A 14,864-nucleotide genomic window follows, 5' to 3' on the forward strand; every position below is an offset into this window, starting at 1 on the left:
CAAAAATCAGAGGTCGAAATGAAGAAAAGGCTGTCTGAATATGAGTCTGCTCAAGAAGAGATGTTTCAAAAAATAATAGAATTAGAGGACAGAGCATGTTGGAAAAACCTGAGATTGTCTGCTGTAACAAAGAAGCTGGAAGGAACAGACTGTATTTAATTTTATCAAAGCACAAGCACACAACTGGACTGATATTCCACAGCAGGAGTTGTTAATTGAAATTACACAATTTTACCAGCAGAAGGAATTGATTCTGACAAAACTGTGGCAGAAGGACAAGGTACTATAAGTGGACATAGTAGAGTGTTTGTGGAAAATGATTACTCACTGTACACCAGGCAGAAGAAGAGTAAATTTATGCCACTAATCAGGGAATGTCAAGAAGCAGGCATGAGATTCAAACTGTTGTATCCAGCTATCCTCAGAATATTCTTTCCTGGAGGGACAAACTCATTTTTTGATGCAAAACATACTAATGAGGAAATACAAATGTTTGTCCAACAAAAAGTGAGTTGTAAAATAGAAGGAGGTGCTGCTTCTTGTTCTTCTGGTAATAAAGACTACAGGGAGACTGTGCCGGTGAATCCTTTTCCAATGTTTCAATGAAAAATGCTTAAGAGGCAGAAAAAGGCACACACATTTACTAGAAGAACTGAGAGTACATTGGAAAGTAAGCAGAGACTCAATTTGGGAGATGAAGATAAACAGGAATAAAACCAGCAACTCAGAAATTGACAAATAAATGTGGGATTACAAAGCAATAATTTTATTTGTGAAACATGACAGAACAAGAAAATCTGGAATTAGTGGACTTTTTTGACTTTGTTAAGCTTGTAGGGGACTCTAAAACATATGCCCTACTTCATGTCATTAATGTTTGGAGGAGCACTTATGACAGGGGAAGAGAAAGGAAAGAGTTAACTGTAAATAAAACAAAATGTTCTTAATGGTAATATTTTTTATAGTGCATGATATAATTAACATGCTATAAAATAAAGAGTTTTTTCAGTTGTTTTCAAGTGAAATGGTGATACTAAACTAAACAGGTGGTCATGTTTTTTCCTTATTTTCTCTTTCTCCTTATTCAGTTTTAAGAAATATAAGCACTGCAATGTGAAAAAAAATAAGACAAGTCTGGTCAGCAGAGTATGATACAAGAAAATTTGATGTGCTTTTTCTCATTTTTGCATAGGAGAATGATGGGTTTAAGGCCTTTGGCTTGATCTATTAACAAGTTTTAAGAAAACACAAATAAATAAAAAGGACATTGCATATAATGAAGCTTTCCACTAGCAAATAAATAAATGCTTGTAGAAGCAACTCTGTATTTGATTCTCATGTCTCCATGGAGCCAATCTGATAAAGAGCAATAAAAACAGAATACATCTTTTTTCAGTGGCTAGGATATAATGTTTTCTGAAAGCATTGAAGTGTTTTCCCACTCTGTGAAAGCAATAAGGATAAGACAAAACCAGACAGCACTTAATAGAAACATAGTCTACACCATGTGTCTTAGCATGGATAAACTTCTTTTTATGTTAACCCAAGTCTATGAGTATGGCTGTCATTTTGGGACAATTGTTTCTATTAAGAGGGTAAAACTTCAATATTTGAAGATGTACATAGTTGTGTGTTTGTATTAAGTTAATAGATTTTAGGGGTGTGTTGGGGATGCATTCCTTTTTTTTTTTTTTTTTTTTTTGCGGGCTTTCAAAAACAAAAAGTTTTGCAAGATATGACATAGGCTCAAATGGCTATGACAAGAAACAAATGTTTAAAAGATCAACTTGCCAAACATTAGTGTGTGCATAAGCTGGAATTAGATACTTAACAAACTGTTACAAATAAAAGGTAGGAATAATAACTTTTTAAACATAATGATGCTTTCTGTATTATCATTAAATGTTAATGGTCTCACAGATATATATAAAAAAAGAAAGATTAGTGAACTATATTAAAAATGTAGAGTGCAAATAGCTATGCTATAGGAGACACATTTGGAAGGAACTGAACATGTATTTGATAAAGAAAGTTTCTGGGACAGTTATTCAGCGGAATACTTGGGACAAGGTTAAAGAGGAGTACTTACATTAATTGCCAAGAGGAGCTCCATTAGTGATAGAAGAGGACAAGAAAGTTAATAATTATATATTCGCAGTACTAAGGAGCTACTGGCAAGGGAGGGTGATTACAATGGTATGTGTTTATATTCCACCTAAAACTGCTATAATGGAGCTTAAGAAAATTCTGGGAGAAATAATCAGTTTTCAGCAGGGAATATTATTTATAGGTGAGGACTGGAATTTGATTTTCAGCAGTGAAAATGTATCTGGGGGGCCTAGAAGGGAAACTATAACAAGGGAGGGTAGATTTTTGAAGCAATTTATGAAAATATTTGGCATGGAAGATGTGAATTCAGTAGTAAGAGTTCAGAGTGACTTTACATATTATTCCCCAAGATACAAAAACTGGGCTAAGATAGGCAGAACGTACATGTCTCAGAAACATGTGCATTTAATTGAAAGTTTTGATATGCATCAATAACTATTTCAGATTATGCACCAATAAGCAATGTCTTTCAGCTTCTCCAGTTAAGGGTCACCACAGCGGATCAGTGGTCCACAGATTGACTGGCAGTGGGATTTTTACAGGGTTGAGTTGCTAGCCTGGCACCCAACCTTCACACAAGGCACTTCAGATCATGCACCGATAATAACTAAAATAAAAAATCAAGGTAATGAAATAAAAATTAGATACTGGCGCCTTCCCACCTATCTGTTGAAAAGAGAGGGATTTAAGGAATGGGTAGTGGAAAATATTCAGGAGTTATTAGAGAAGATATAAATTTATTCTGAAAATATAGCAAGGATCTGGGATAAAATGAAATTGAATTTTGAAAATAGGGTAGAAATAAAAGAAAGAAAGATACAGTTAAGAAGTAACAAGAATTACTTAGGGGGACTGGCAAATGTTAAAGTATTGTAGAAGAGGGGGAATCCTACAGAACAAGAAGAGGAGCAATTGCAGAATGCTAAGCAGAAAATAAAGGATTACCTTGATAATAGTTTAAAAAGATTGCTGTTAAGCAACTGTTTGTTGATAATAACACCAGAGCACAAAAGCTTTTAGTGCAACAACTCAGGCAACAGAAAGTAAAAAGGGTATTTGCCAAGCTTAGGGAGCCTATAATAAGAACGATAAGAGATCTTATACAAGTACCATACATATTTCAAAGATTTTATGAAAGCCTGTACAAAGCAGAGAAATATGGAGATCTAGGAAAAGGTACAAATGGAAATGTTTGCAGAAGAATTACATATGATAAGGTTAGGGGTAGATGAGGCTCAATTACTAAATATTAGGATTGGAGGAGATGAAATAAAAATGGTCATGTATAACTAATCCACAGGAAAGTCCCCAAGAATAGATGGTATTCCTGTGGAAGTTTAGAAGCTAGGAGGGAAAAACTAATAAAGATTTGGAAGTTTTTGTTTAACAGTATTTTAAGAGGAGGAGAAGCACCAACATCCTGGAAGAAAGTGGTGGTGGCTATAATATATGAACAGGGTAAAGAACCATCAGATCCAGCTTCATATAGGTCCATTTCAATACTAAACCATGATTATAAAGTGTTTATGTCTATAATGGCTAAAAGAATGGCAAAGAAGCTGCCAAAACTGATAGATATGGATCAATATGGTTTGGTGGAGGGGAGGCAAACATTTGATAACATTAACAGAACATCAATAATCCAGAGGGAAGAAGAATGTAATAAAATACCACTGTTGCTGATTGGTTTTGATCCAGAATAAGCATTGGACAGAGTAATCTAAGATGTTATGAGTAGGGCAAAGGAAGCATTAGCATTCCCTAATACAATAATAAGGTTAATTAGAAGCATACATGAAGGATCAGAGATAAGAATTAAAGTGGGAGTGTTCCTCTCTGATAAGATGTGTCTGAACCAGGCAGGGGTATTTTATTTTGCCTTTGTTACTTGCTTTATATTTAGAGCCATTGGCAAAGAAAATAAAAGACTCAGAAATTCAAAGAGATTATTGGTATGGTAATCAAGAAAAGTTGACTTTATTTGTATACAATGTTGTTTTATACCTGATAAAACCAGAAAAGGACATCTCAGTGTTGTGGAACATTTCCAAACAGTTTAAGTTGTTTGGAGATATAAAATTAATGAAGATAAAACAAAGGATATAACTGTAAATGATGTACCCACACATGAATTGGTTCAACAATACCCATATTTATGAAGACACCATAAAATGAAGTATTTAGGGGTATGGGTTAAAAAGGCTTCTGTTATGGCAGCTACTGATAAGTGGAAAGAGAATAAACAAAAAATATTATAAAAACTGAGAAACTGGAAGTTCTAGTTTATGGATATGGATAGCAAGATACAAGCAGTGAACATGTTTTCAGTCCTTTTAGTTTTATATACAGGTCAGGCATATTTTTATCAACTAGAGGTGAAGCTGTGGAAAATAATTTATATATAGTTGAAGCAATTTATCTGGGAGAGAAAGATGGAAGGGGTCAAGAGGAATAAGTTGATCCTTCCAATACAACAAGGTGGTTTAGGATTACCTGAACTGAAGGGATATTGTAGAGTTACACAGTTAAGGATCATATACATAACACAGACAGAAAGCTATAATTCAAAGTAGAAAGGCTTGATGATGAAACAGGGAAATTCAAGAAATAAGAAGAGAGTAGGATTTTGAATGCAGATCTTTAAAGAAAAATTATTCTAAGAACTAAGTCAAAATGAAAATAGAGAAATACAATTTTGCCAATAGGGATAACTGCACTTGGGAATACAAAAGAATAGGCAAGGGGGTGGAATTTATTGGAGAAAACTGGCAAAAGAACCAAGGTATTGAGAGAAAATAAGAGAGGGAAAGGTAATAGAATGAGAAGAGGCAAAGAAGACATTTGGACTGCAGGCTACAGACTGCCTTTCCTATCAGGGATTGATATCAGAGTATAGGCAAAGAGAAAGGAATATGGGAATCCTAAGGGGAAAGACCTGGTCTGCTATAGGTTTTAGTAATATCTAGAGCAGTAGATGTTGTTAAAAATTAGGTAATTAGTTGGGCATATAAAATATTTCATGCCAACTACAGGGTTCAATCAGATGAGGTTAGAAAAGATTGAGAAGACTGACTGGATAAGCCATTTACAAAGGAACAGTGGAAGGGCATATGTATGGCTCCCAAGTATGCATACAACACTAAAAGATTTATGATTTTTGCTTGGAAGTGTTTGTATAAGCATTTTATACTCCAAGTAGACTCAAAAGAATTTTTCCTCAGGTACATGGGAAATGTTGGAAGTATGACAGGGAAGAAACAGATAACTGGGAACACATGTTTTGGGAGTGTAATGATTTGGCAGACTTTAAAAGTTCCCTACAGAGTACTTGTCAAAAGATTGGTTGAGTAAATGGGTGCAACTAAGGAAATTATTATTTTGAGCTGGGACACAGGATCTGAATATCCTAGACATAGTAAGGTTTTGTTAAGTTTAATTCTGGTGGCTTCCAAAAAATTTGTTACAAGAAAATAGAAATCAAAGTCTAAACCAACTGTATCTGAAGTACTAAACATTTTAACAGAGATAAAAGAACTAGAAGTGGGACATTTAGAAAAGAGTAGGAACAAATTACATAGAAATAATGGAAATTGGGGGAACAATACATGCAGAAGAGTGAGGTTTAAGGGAAAGCAGGAATTGAACAATGTATGTAATGCTGGATTGCTGATATTTATACAAAAAAAGAATTCTAAGCTTGTTTCCTGCCTTTCCTGTAACTAGTCTAATCCAGATACAGATTTGCTGTATATAGGACTGTTTGTAAGCTTCTGAGCCCCCAAGCCTTTCTGTGTTGGAGGAAAGCCTTCTTGCTTATCAGTGGTAGTGGTAAGCACTAGGTAGCCTATCTACCACAAGAGGAGTGGGTTCTAGCCCAGAAATTGTAGTTTATTGGCCATTTGGGCAGTTTTTTCCATCTCTTTCAACTTTCTGGTTTAAAAGCATGCATTTGCGTTTGTTTCCTACTTTTCTTGTAACTAGTTAATCCAGATACAGATTTGCTGTATCCAGGACTGTATATAAGTTTCTGAGCCCCCAAGCCTTTCTGTGTTGGAGGGAAGCCTTCTAGCTTATCGGTGGGAATGGTAACAATTAGGTAGCCTATCTACCACAACAGGAGTGGTTTCCAGCCCAGACACTGTAGTTTATTGGCCATTTGGACAGTTTTTCCATCTCTTTCAACTTTCTGGTTTAAAAGCCCTCATTTGCACTTGTTTCTCGCCTTTCCTGTAACTAGTCCAGTCCAGATACAGATTTGCTGTATCCAGGACTATTTGTAAGCTTCTGAGCGGTGCCAAAGTCTACTCTTCAATTTTTCCCTTAGATCTGCTAGTTCTCTCCTCTCCTGCACTTTTACTAGCTTATTTGTCTAGCACTTTACCATACTTCTTGTAGCAATTATTGTAGCACACAAAAGTGCTACCAGCACTAAATGTTCTACAAGGAAACATCTCCAATACTTATTATTAATGCCCACCCCTCCAGGCATGTCTAAAGATCAGTTCTCTGTGCTTTCTCCTATTAACCTGGTGAACTTGGGCATCCTGAGGCAATGTAGCAACTGCCTCATGTACACTGACAACCCTCTCCTCTTACATCCTAACACTCAGACTCATGAGAGATGCACCTATATATTCAAATTGTAAACCACGCACTCTCCAACCAAGACTGGAATAGTTGGTCAAGAGGAGAAGGTCAACACTTGCACCACAGCACATGGAACACATAGCTCTCCAGAACACATATCAGCACTGCCTTCACATAAAAACACAAACCACACACCCACCTTTGTGGAGACTTTCAATAAAAATATACCCAAACAGCAGAGACCTCCAAGGCAGAAATGCATTCGACCACCACAACACAACACTAATCAAGAGACACATAACTCTCCTAAACAGTGTGCCACTCAACCAAAGCCCATAAGGAAAAACAGCATGCCCAACACACTCGTCATAGGTGACTCAATAGTGAGGCACGCTGATGTCCCACTCACTAGGTTGAAAAAGCAGAAAGTAACAGTCAGCTGCCTGTCAGGTGCCAGGATCTGCCACATAATGCACACACTCAGGTCCCTCAACAACAGGTACAAATATGACTCTGTCATTGTACATGTGGATGTGAATGACCTGAGATGTACCTCCCTGGACTACATGAAAAGAGACATGAAGGAGCTCTCAGATTATGTAGCCCAGGCGGGTATGACCCTAGCCCTGAGCAGCATCCTACCATCACCCAGAATTATACCACAGTACAAGCAGAAAATGATTGATTTCAACAATTGGCTAAGTTTCTGGTGTCATTCTAAGGGGATCCAGTATCTGTCCGCATAGGATGACATGACTGACAGACCTCTATGCTTTGCCAGAGATGGCCTGCATCTGTCACCCCTGGTCTTCTGGATACTGGCCAAGGCTCTTGCCACCCCTATAGTGCCTTTTTAAGTGGTGTTCCAAAAACCAAATTACCACTGTAACAGCTACAAATAAATGCAATCTGAGGTTCATGCTGCTCAATGCTAGAAGTCTAAATCTCAAAATGCATTAGCTCGAAGCACTCCTTAAAATGGAGAACATTGACATTTGTGCTGTAACAGAGACCTGGTTCAAGGCAGCAGAAAGCACTCCTGCACTATTAGGCTATAACTCATTCCACATCTTTCGGTCCCAGAACGTGGACCGAAGCTTCAAGGTCAGTGGTGTTTCCATATTCACAAAGGATGCGCACACCTCCAGACTGGTGGCCCAACATAATGCATCACAGATACTTCAGGTGCAGTTAACACTGGGTAAGGCAGCAATTCAGGTCGTAGCCTGCTATAGGTCCCCAACCATGTCCCAAGACTCACATTCCACGTTCCTAAACACCCTGGAGAACATTCAGGTCAAACCTAATACTCTCATACTGGGTGACTTCAACTACCCCTCCATTAACTAGGAAAACTACTCATGTACCAATACACTTGCCCAATGTTTCCTGGAATTCATTAATTCCAATAGCCTGGACCAGCTTGTTCTTACCCCCACTAGAGGTAGCAACATCCCCGACCTGGTCATTACTAACATGGGTGACCATTGCACCACACCAATAGTCAACTCCTCCTTGGTTAGATCTGACCACAAACTAATCACCTTGGAAATCCACATCCCTCCCACCCCACCCCTGCAAAGGTAACCACCATGAAAAACTTCTCCAAAGCTAACTTTGGGCTTCTAAAAACAAAGGTGGCTAACTTCACGGCACCCATGCAAATGGAGAATAGTTGCATGACTGCTGAAACGTACACCAATGCACTGTATGAACACATACACAAATGCATGGATCTCGCCATACCAATAGAACTAAGACACTCTCCTCAAAAAAAAGGAAGCCAATCTGGTGGTCCCTTGCCATAAATAAACTCTACAATAGAAGGAGGAAACTGATGCGGAATAAGGCAAAGTCCCAAGACTGGAAAAACTCCCTTATCAGCCTCAACAAAGGTTGAGATTCCTCATCAAATCCTCTAAAGCTAGCTATGAAAAAAAAATTGCAGCAGACAGTAAAGACAACCACAAGGCCTTCTATAGTTATGTAAAGAATCTCCACAGCAATACCCAGATTTGCTGTGAGCTACTGCACAATGATACCGAGCCAACAGATATCGCCAATATACTAGCTGACAGATTCAGTGCTGACTTTACCCCCCCCAAGGACCAATCACAATGCCAGTAGATTACCAGGCTCCCAGTATTACTCCTGCACAGGTTAAAACAGCACTGTCCAAGGCCAAGAATACAGCTTCTATGGGACCTAACAATATCCCTGGCTGTGTTCTACATGAACTATAGAGTGAACTGACACCTCACCTGTGTGCCCTGTTCAATCAGTCTCACCTCAGGCTTTGTCCCTACTGAATGGAGCACTGCTACAGTCATCCTTCTCCACAAAAGAGGAGCAACTACAAACCCCGGGAATTATCGCCCAATTAGCCTGATGAGTCTGATATGCAAAGCTATGGAACGCATCATCATGGACCTAATAAACAAGGATATAGGGAATGTCCAAACTCTGGATCCTACACAGTTTGGTTTTGTGAAGGGTAGATTATGCTTGCTCAACTGGGCGACTTCTTTGAGTCAGTCAACAGAGCTGTGGATGAAGGCAAGGTGGTTCATACAGCCTACCTTGATCTGACCAAGGCCTTTGATACCATTCCCACTCAGGAATCATAGAAAAACTCACTAATCTAGCCATCAACCCCTATATTACTAGGCGGGTTACAAACTGGCTCACAGATAGAACCCAAAGTGTGAAAATAGCTGTCTCCAAGTCAGACTGCCGACCAGTCATGATTGGACTCATACAGGGTTCGGTCCTGGGTCCTCTCCTGTTTGGTATCTACTTTTCTGAAGTCCAGGCCAACACGAAGGGACTCTGGCTGACAAAGTTCACAGACAATTGCAAGTTGGGAGCTATTATTAACTCCCCAAGTGATGTTGACATCCTACAGAAAGGCCTCAATTACACCAACAACTGGTGTCAGAACTATGGCCTTAAGCTCAATGCTAAAAAATGTGTCATCATCCCCCTTGGGAAAAACCCGGTTCCCTTGAATTACCACATTGATGGTAGTCCACTGAACACAGAAGGCGTTATAAGAGATCTGGGAACACACGTTCACAGCAACCTCTCTTTTGGCCACCACATTGCCACTGTGATCAGAAAGTCCTTCTATGTGGCACATCTTATTACTAAGGGTTTTGCATCCAGGAAGAAAGTGGTCATTGTCTCCCTCTACTCTTCCTTCATTAGGCTAATCATTGAGTACAATGCCCCATTTGGCATGTACCACACTAGGCACCTGCAACAACTACAGAGGCCACAAAAGTACCTCACAAGGAGGATCCTAGGCCTTAAACACTTGTCCTATATGGACAGACCCAAATTCTCTGTCTCATATCGCCTACTTAGAAGCGATCTCTGCTTGACTTACAAAGCCATGTCTGACCCAGCTCTGCTAGAAATGCTACATCTACAGAAATCCCAATCCCTCCGCACCACACGCTACAGAAACCTCAAACTTATTACCACAATCAACAGAACATGCTGGAGGGACAGTTTCATAACCAGAGACTGTCCATGCTATGGAATAGACTTCCCATACATGTCAAGCAGAGCACCACACTGGCCCTCTTCAAGAGAAATCTTGATGAGTGGATGGGAAATAGAAAATTCACCCTGGAATCACTCCAGTGGCCCTACTTGACAGAGGCACTTGGAACTAAGTTTGGGTGGCATGATGCCAGGGTAATCTTATGGGCTAGGCTTGTAAAGGCTCCAGGGACATTAGCCTAGTACACACCTATGAACTTATAAACCTATGTATGTAACAGGGAACATGTTAATATGGTTGTTTTCTTTTATATGACTGCATGTTTGTCTGTGTCTTTAGTGGTAATTCAATAACGGCATTAAAATGCTTTTGCCTTCTCGTTTTATATTTCAGAATGCTGTTTGCATTGGTGGGGCTTCACCCATTTGTGAATGCTTTTTCTGGAAGTCAATCACAAATGAGCCAATGTCTCATCAGAAAGCCACATGTAGGGGATATCTGTGTTCAGCAAATAGGAAACAGACATGAAGACAATCATATCAAATCAGACAGCAGTTGCAGGACCTACTAGATAAAGCAGGACAACATGAATTGGTGCTTATAATGGGTGACTTGAATGCAAATATCGGGACAGACAGAACAGGATTTGAGGACTGCCTGGGTCCACATGGGTGGGGTAACAGGACTAAAGAAGGAGAAGCCATGCTAGACTTCTCTCTGGCAAATGACTTGATAGTAGCCATCACATGGTTCAGAATGAGAGACAGTCACAAGATCACATACAAGAGTAACCAACATGCAACTCATGAAGACATCCTACTAGTAAGGAAAAAGGACTGGGGTAGAATCCATGATGGCAAAGTCATCCCCAGTGAAACAGTCGGCCCACAGCATAAACCATTAGTTGCCACAATCAGCTGCAAGCAGTGGTCAGAGAAGGCTCGAAAGACAACAGGGACCAGGCCGAAGACCTGGAAGTTGACTGGAGAAAAAGTACAGCAGTTCAAGTAATTACTTAGGGCTCTAGCACCCCAAGAAGAGAAGGAAATAGATGGAGTTGAAGAGGAGTGGCAGCACCTAAAAACAGCATGTGTTAGGACTACAGAAAAGATATGTGGCTGAGCCAGGTATGGAAATAAGGTACATAAGGAAAGCTGGTGGTGGAATGCAGAACTCCAGGAAGTCATCAAAAGAAAGAAGGAGTGCAGGAAGAAATGGGAGATAGAAAAGACTAACCAGGCTAGGAAGGACTACTGGTTGGCTAAGAAAGAAGTTGCAATAACAAAGAATAGGGCATTGGAGGCACTCTACCAACTTCTGGAAAGTGACTCAGTAAGGGGCACAAAGCAACTATATCAGGTTGCAAGGCAAAGACAGAAAGATAAAGAAGATAGTCAGACATCCTTCATAAGGGAAGCCAGCAACAACCTGCTTACCAGTCCCCAGGACATCAAAGGCAGATGGAAAGAGTATTACCAGCAGCTTCTGAATAAAGAAAATCCCACAGAAGCTGTACTGCCCCAGAAACAGCCTACAATTAGAGAAGACAAGGAACCCACCTTAGATGAAGTAAGAACAGCACTAAAGAAGATGAAGTCAAGGAAAGCAGCAGGCTCTGATGAGGTGACAGCAGATATGATAAACATGCTGGGTGAGATGGGGAGAAATGGCTCCTGAGGGTAGTAATAACAGTGTGGAGAGAAAGGCGTATCCCAGATGACTGGAAAATAAGCATATGTGTCCCAGTGTACAAGAACAAAGGGGACATCCACAACTGTGGGCAGTACAGAGGGATCAAACTCCTACCACACTGCATGAAAGTTCTGGAGAGAGTGATTGATAAATGGATACGCAGAGTAGTACAATGTAAAATGAGAGATGAACAGTTCAGATTCAGATCAGGATGCAGCACAATTGACCCGATGTTTGCATTGAGACAGATACTTGAGAAGAAGCTAGAAATGAGGACAAAATCCAACTGGGCATTCCTAGACTTGGAGAAAGCATATGACAATGTCCCAAGAAACCTAATCTGGGCAGTACTGCGGTAGTCTGAAGTCCTGGAAACACTGGTAGAATTAGTACAGGCTATGTGCAAGTGTTGAAGAAAGCAGGAGTGTGGCACTGAATCAAGAGAGTTGTCGACAGTTAACATGATACCCCGATCTCATGTAGAAAAAAATGGGAAAAAGGATGCTGATGATGATGATGACTCACAGATAAGCAATGTGGAAAGCACACTGAATGACACAGAAAATGACTTCAAAAAGAGGAGATTCAAACTGAGAGGAGAAAAACAGATGATTTGAAAAATCACAAAAGGAATAATAATTTAAGGATTTATGGTGTACAAGAGAAAATGGAAGGAGGGAAGGAACAGGATTTCTTGTTTTTAAATTCATGGCTTCTAAACCTCTAAACTTACCAGAAGGTTTTTCACTTGGTATCAAAAGATGCCACATGTCCCTGGCTACACCACCTGCATCTGAAGGGGGCTTGCCAATATCCATCACTGTGAAGTTTATTTTCCATTTGGATAAGGAATTGATGTTGAAAACTGCTTGGTCCATTCCTCCCATAAAAAGGGAAAAGCAATTTAAAAGATCTGACAGTGACTATTCTACAAATAAAGTAGTGAGAAAAGAAAATATTGCTTTCCCTTCTTAAAATAAATGAAAAAGAAGTTGATTAAGACTCGTATATCTTTTCATTTCATTTTTTAACAGAGGGGACAAAGACATTTAATACCCTGGAAGAAGTACTGATGTATAAGAAATAAAAAAAATATTTTGAAAGTAACAGAAGAAGTTGAGTATAGTGCTTTTCACTGGAGGGACAAGCTGGAAGAAAAGGATAGAAACAAATGAGGGAGTCAAAGAAAACATGCGACAAATGAATTGTCTTTTGTTCCTTCATGTTGTGTCTCATATAAATGTCCATTTTGGATAGTTGTAAAATGCAGAATGCACGCTAAACAAACTTCATGTATAGGCATGGCACCTTCAAAAATATATGTTGAAAGTATTATGAATATCAGAAATATTCTTAACTCATAAATAAGGCCTTCAGCTGTTTAACAAGAAGGTACATCAAATATTGGATTTATTAAACTATATCTGAAATGAATAGAATGTAATAGATAAATATACAATCGCATCATGTTTATCAAATGTTAAAACTTCAGAGTATATAAATGTCAAAGAACTCACTGATGTAAGCTTTTTGTATTTTTTTCTCTCTCATTGAAGTAAAATTAGTCTTAATTAATAAAACTGGTTTGATCAAGAATAGTAGACTTTATGTCAGACTGAAGAAAAATAACATGAACATTAATCAAGAAGCCATTGTCTAAAATTTTGGCAGTTGAATCATCTTGAAATGAGTAGCTCAGGATGGTAAGGCAATAACAGAAAATTACCAATGCACTGGTTTCTCACTAAGCTATTCTTTTTTTAAACATATTTATTGAATTATCACTTGTGACATAGGTGCGTTTACATTTATTTGCATCATTGGGGAGAGTTTTGTTCATGGAGTTTGAAATAATTCTAGTATAATAAACAGTTAAACAGAGATCACTGAGAATAGGTATGATTCTCTGCTTCATTTATGTGACATCTGAATGTCAATGATAGCAGAGGAGAGGACTGACAAAGAATGATTGACGTATTTCCAGAAATGAGGAAGCATCATTACAGTCTCAGCTGAGAGGAAGAAAGTCAGTTGTTTACAGGCAGAAGTGCTGTAATATGTCACTTGGTAACTGGCCATCTGACAGTGTTATCATATATCTTTCAAAAAAACAAAAACAAAGAAAAAAAGAAACAAAGAAAGAAAAGACAACTAAGGGAAGGAAATAATGAAACCAATAATGGCTAGCGAAATATAGCACCTAGCCCCAGTTAGTTAATAATGTAGAACCTTTCACACTTCTACACTTCTTCCTTATGAAAGTGAGGAATGTCACAATTAAAGGAGGGTAGTTTATGTAAGGGCACTTGAACATCTGTTTTCCTCAAAAGCTAAAAGTAACATTTCTGGAAAATATTGACTAAAAGTCACATGGCAATCTTTAAATACACTTTTTTTCCTAGCTTAAAAGTAATACTTTTGCAGAAAAAGTTAACTTTCTGTTAACAAATAATATGTGGAAGCTATTTTCCCCAAAGGGAACTTATCTGGCCTGCAATGGAAAAGTGTTAGCCACCTGTCAATTCTCGAGAGTCTGCAACAGGAGTGCGCTTTGGCAGCAGGAAAGCTCGAACTTGATGTTCAAACAACTCTTTTTCTTCAGCTTTACTTGAGCTGATTCAATTAATGGTTCAGGCAAATGTAAGGTGTCCTGAAGCTTTGGAAGATGGCTGGCTGTCATATCTTTAGCACGATATAATCCATTTAGCTAAGGTTACTGCAGCAGTGATCAAATGATGAGCACCTACAGTATAATCCTTCTAGTACGCCTTAAGAACAAGATGCAATTGTTTATTTTTAGAGTGGGTTTGACATGGATCTCTGGTCTGGTAATGCAATCTGTTCAGAATTAGTGTGAAAATTAAAGTGTTGGAAATTAACAACTGCACAGGATGTAATTTTTTGTCAGGATGTGATTTATCAAACCAAACAAACAGACCAGCATTAAGGTTAACTGTTCTAGGAGAAC

This window comes from Protopterus annectens, chromosome 17.part0 (assembly GCF_019279795.1).
Source record: "Protopterus annectens isolate FY-2018-M chromosome 17.part0, PAN1.0, whole genome shotgun sequence".
NCBI classification, from domain to species: domain Eukaryota; kingdom Metazoa; phylum Chordata; order Ceratodontiformes; family Protopteridae; genus Protopterus; species Protopterus annectens.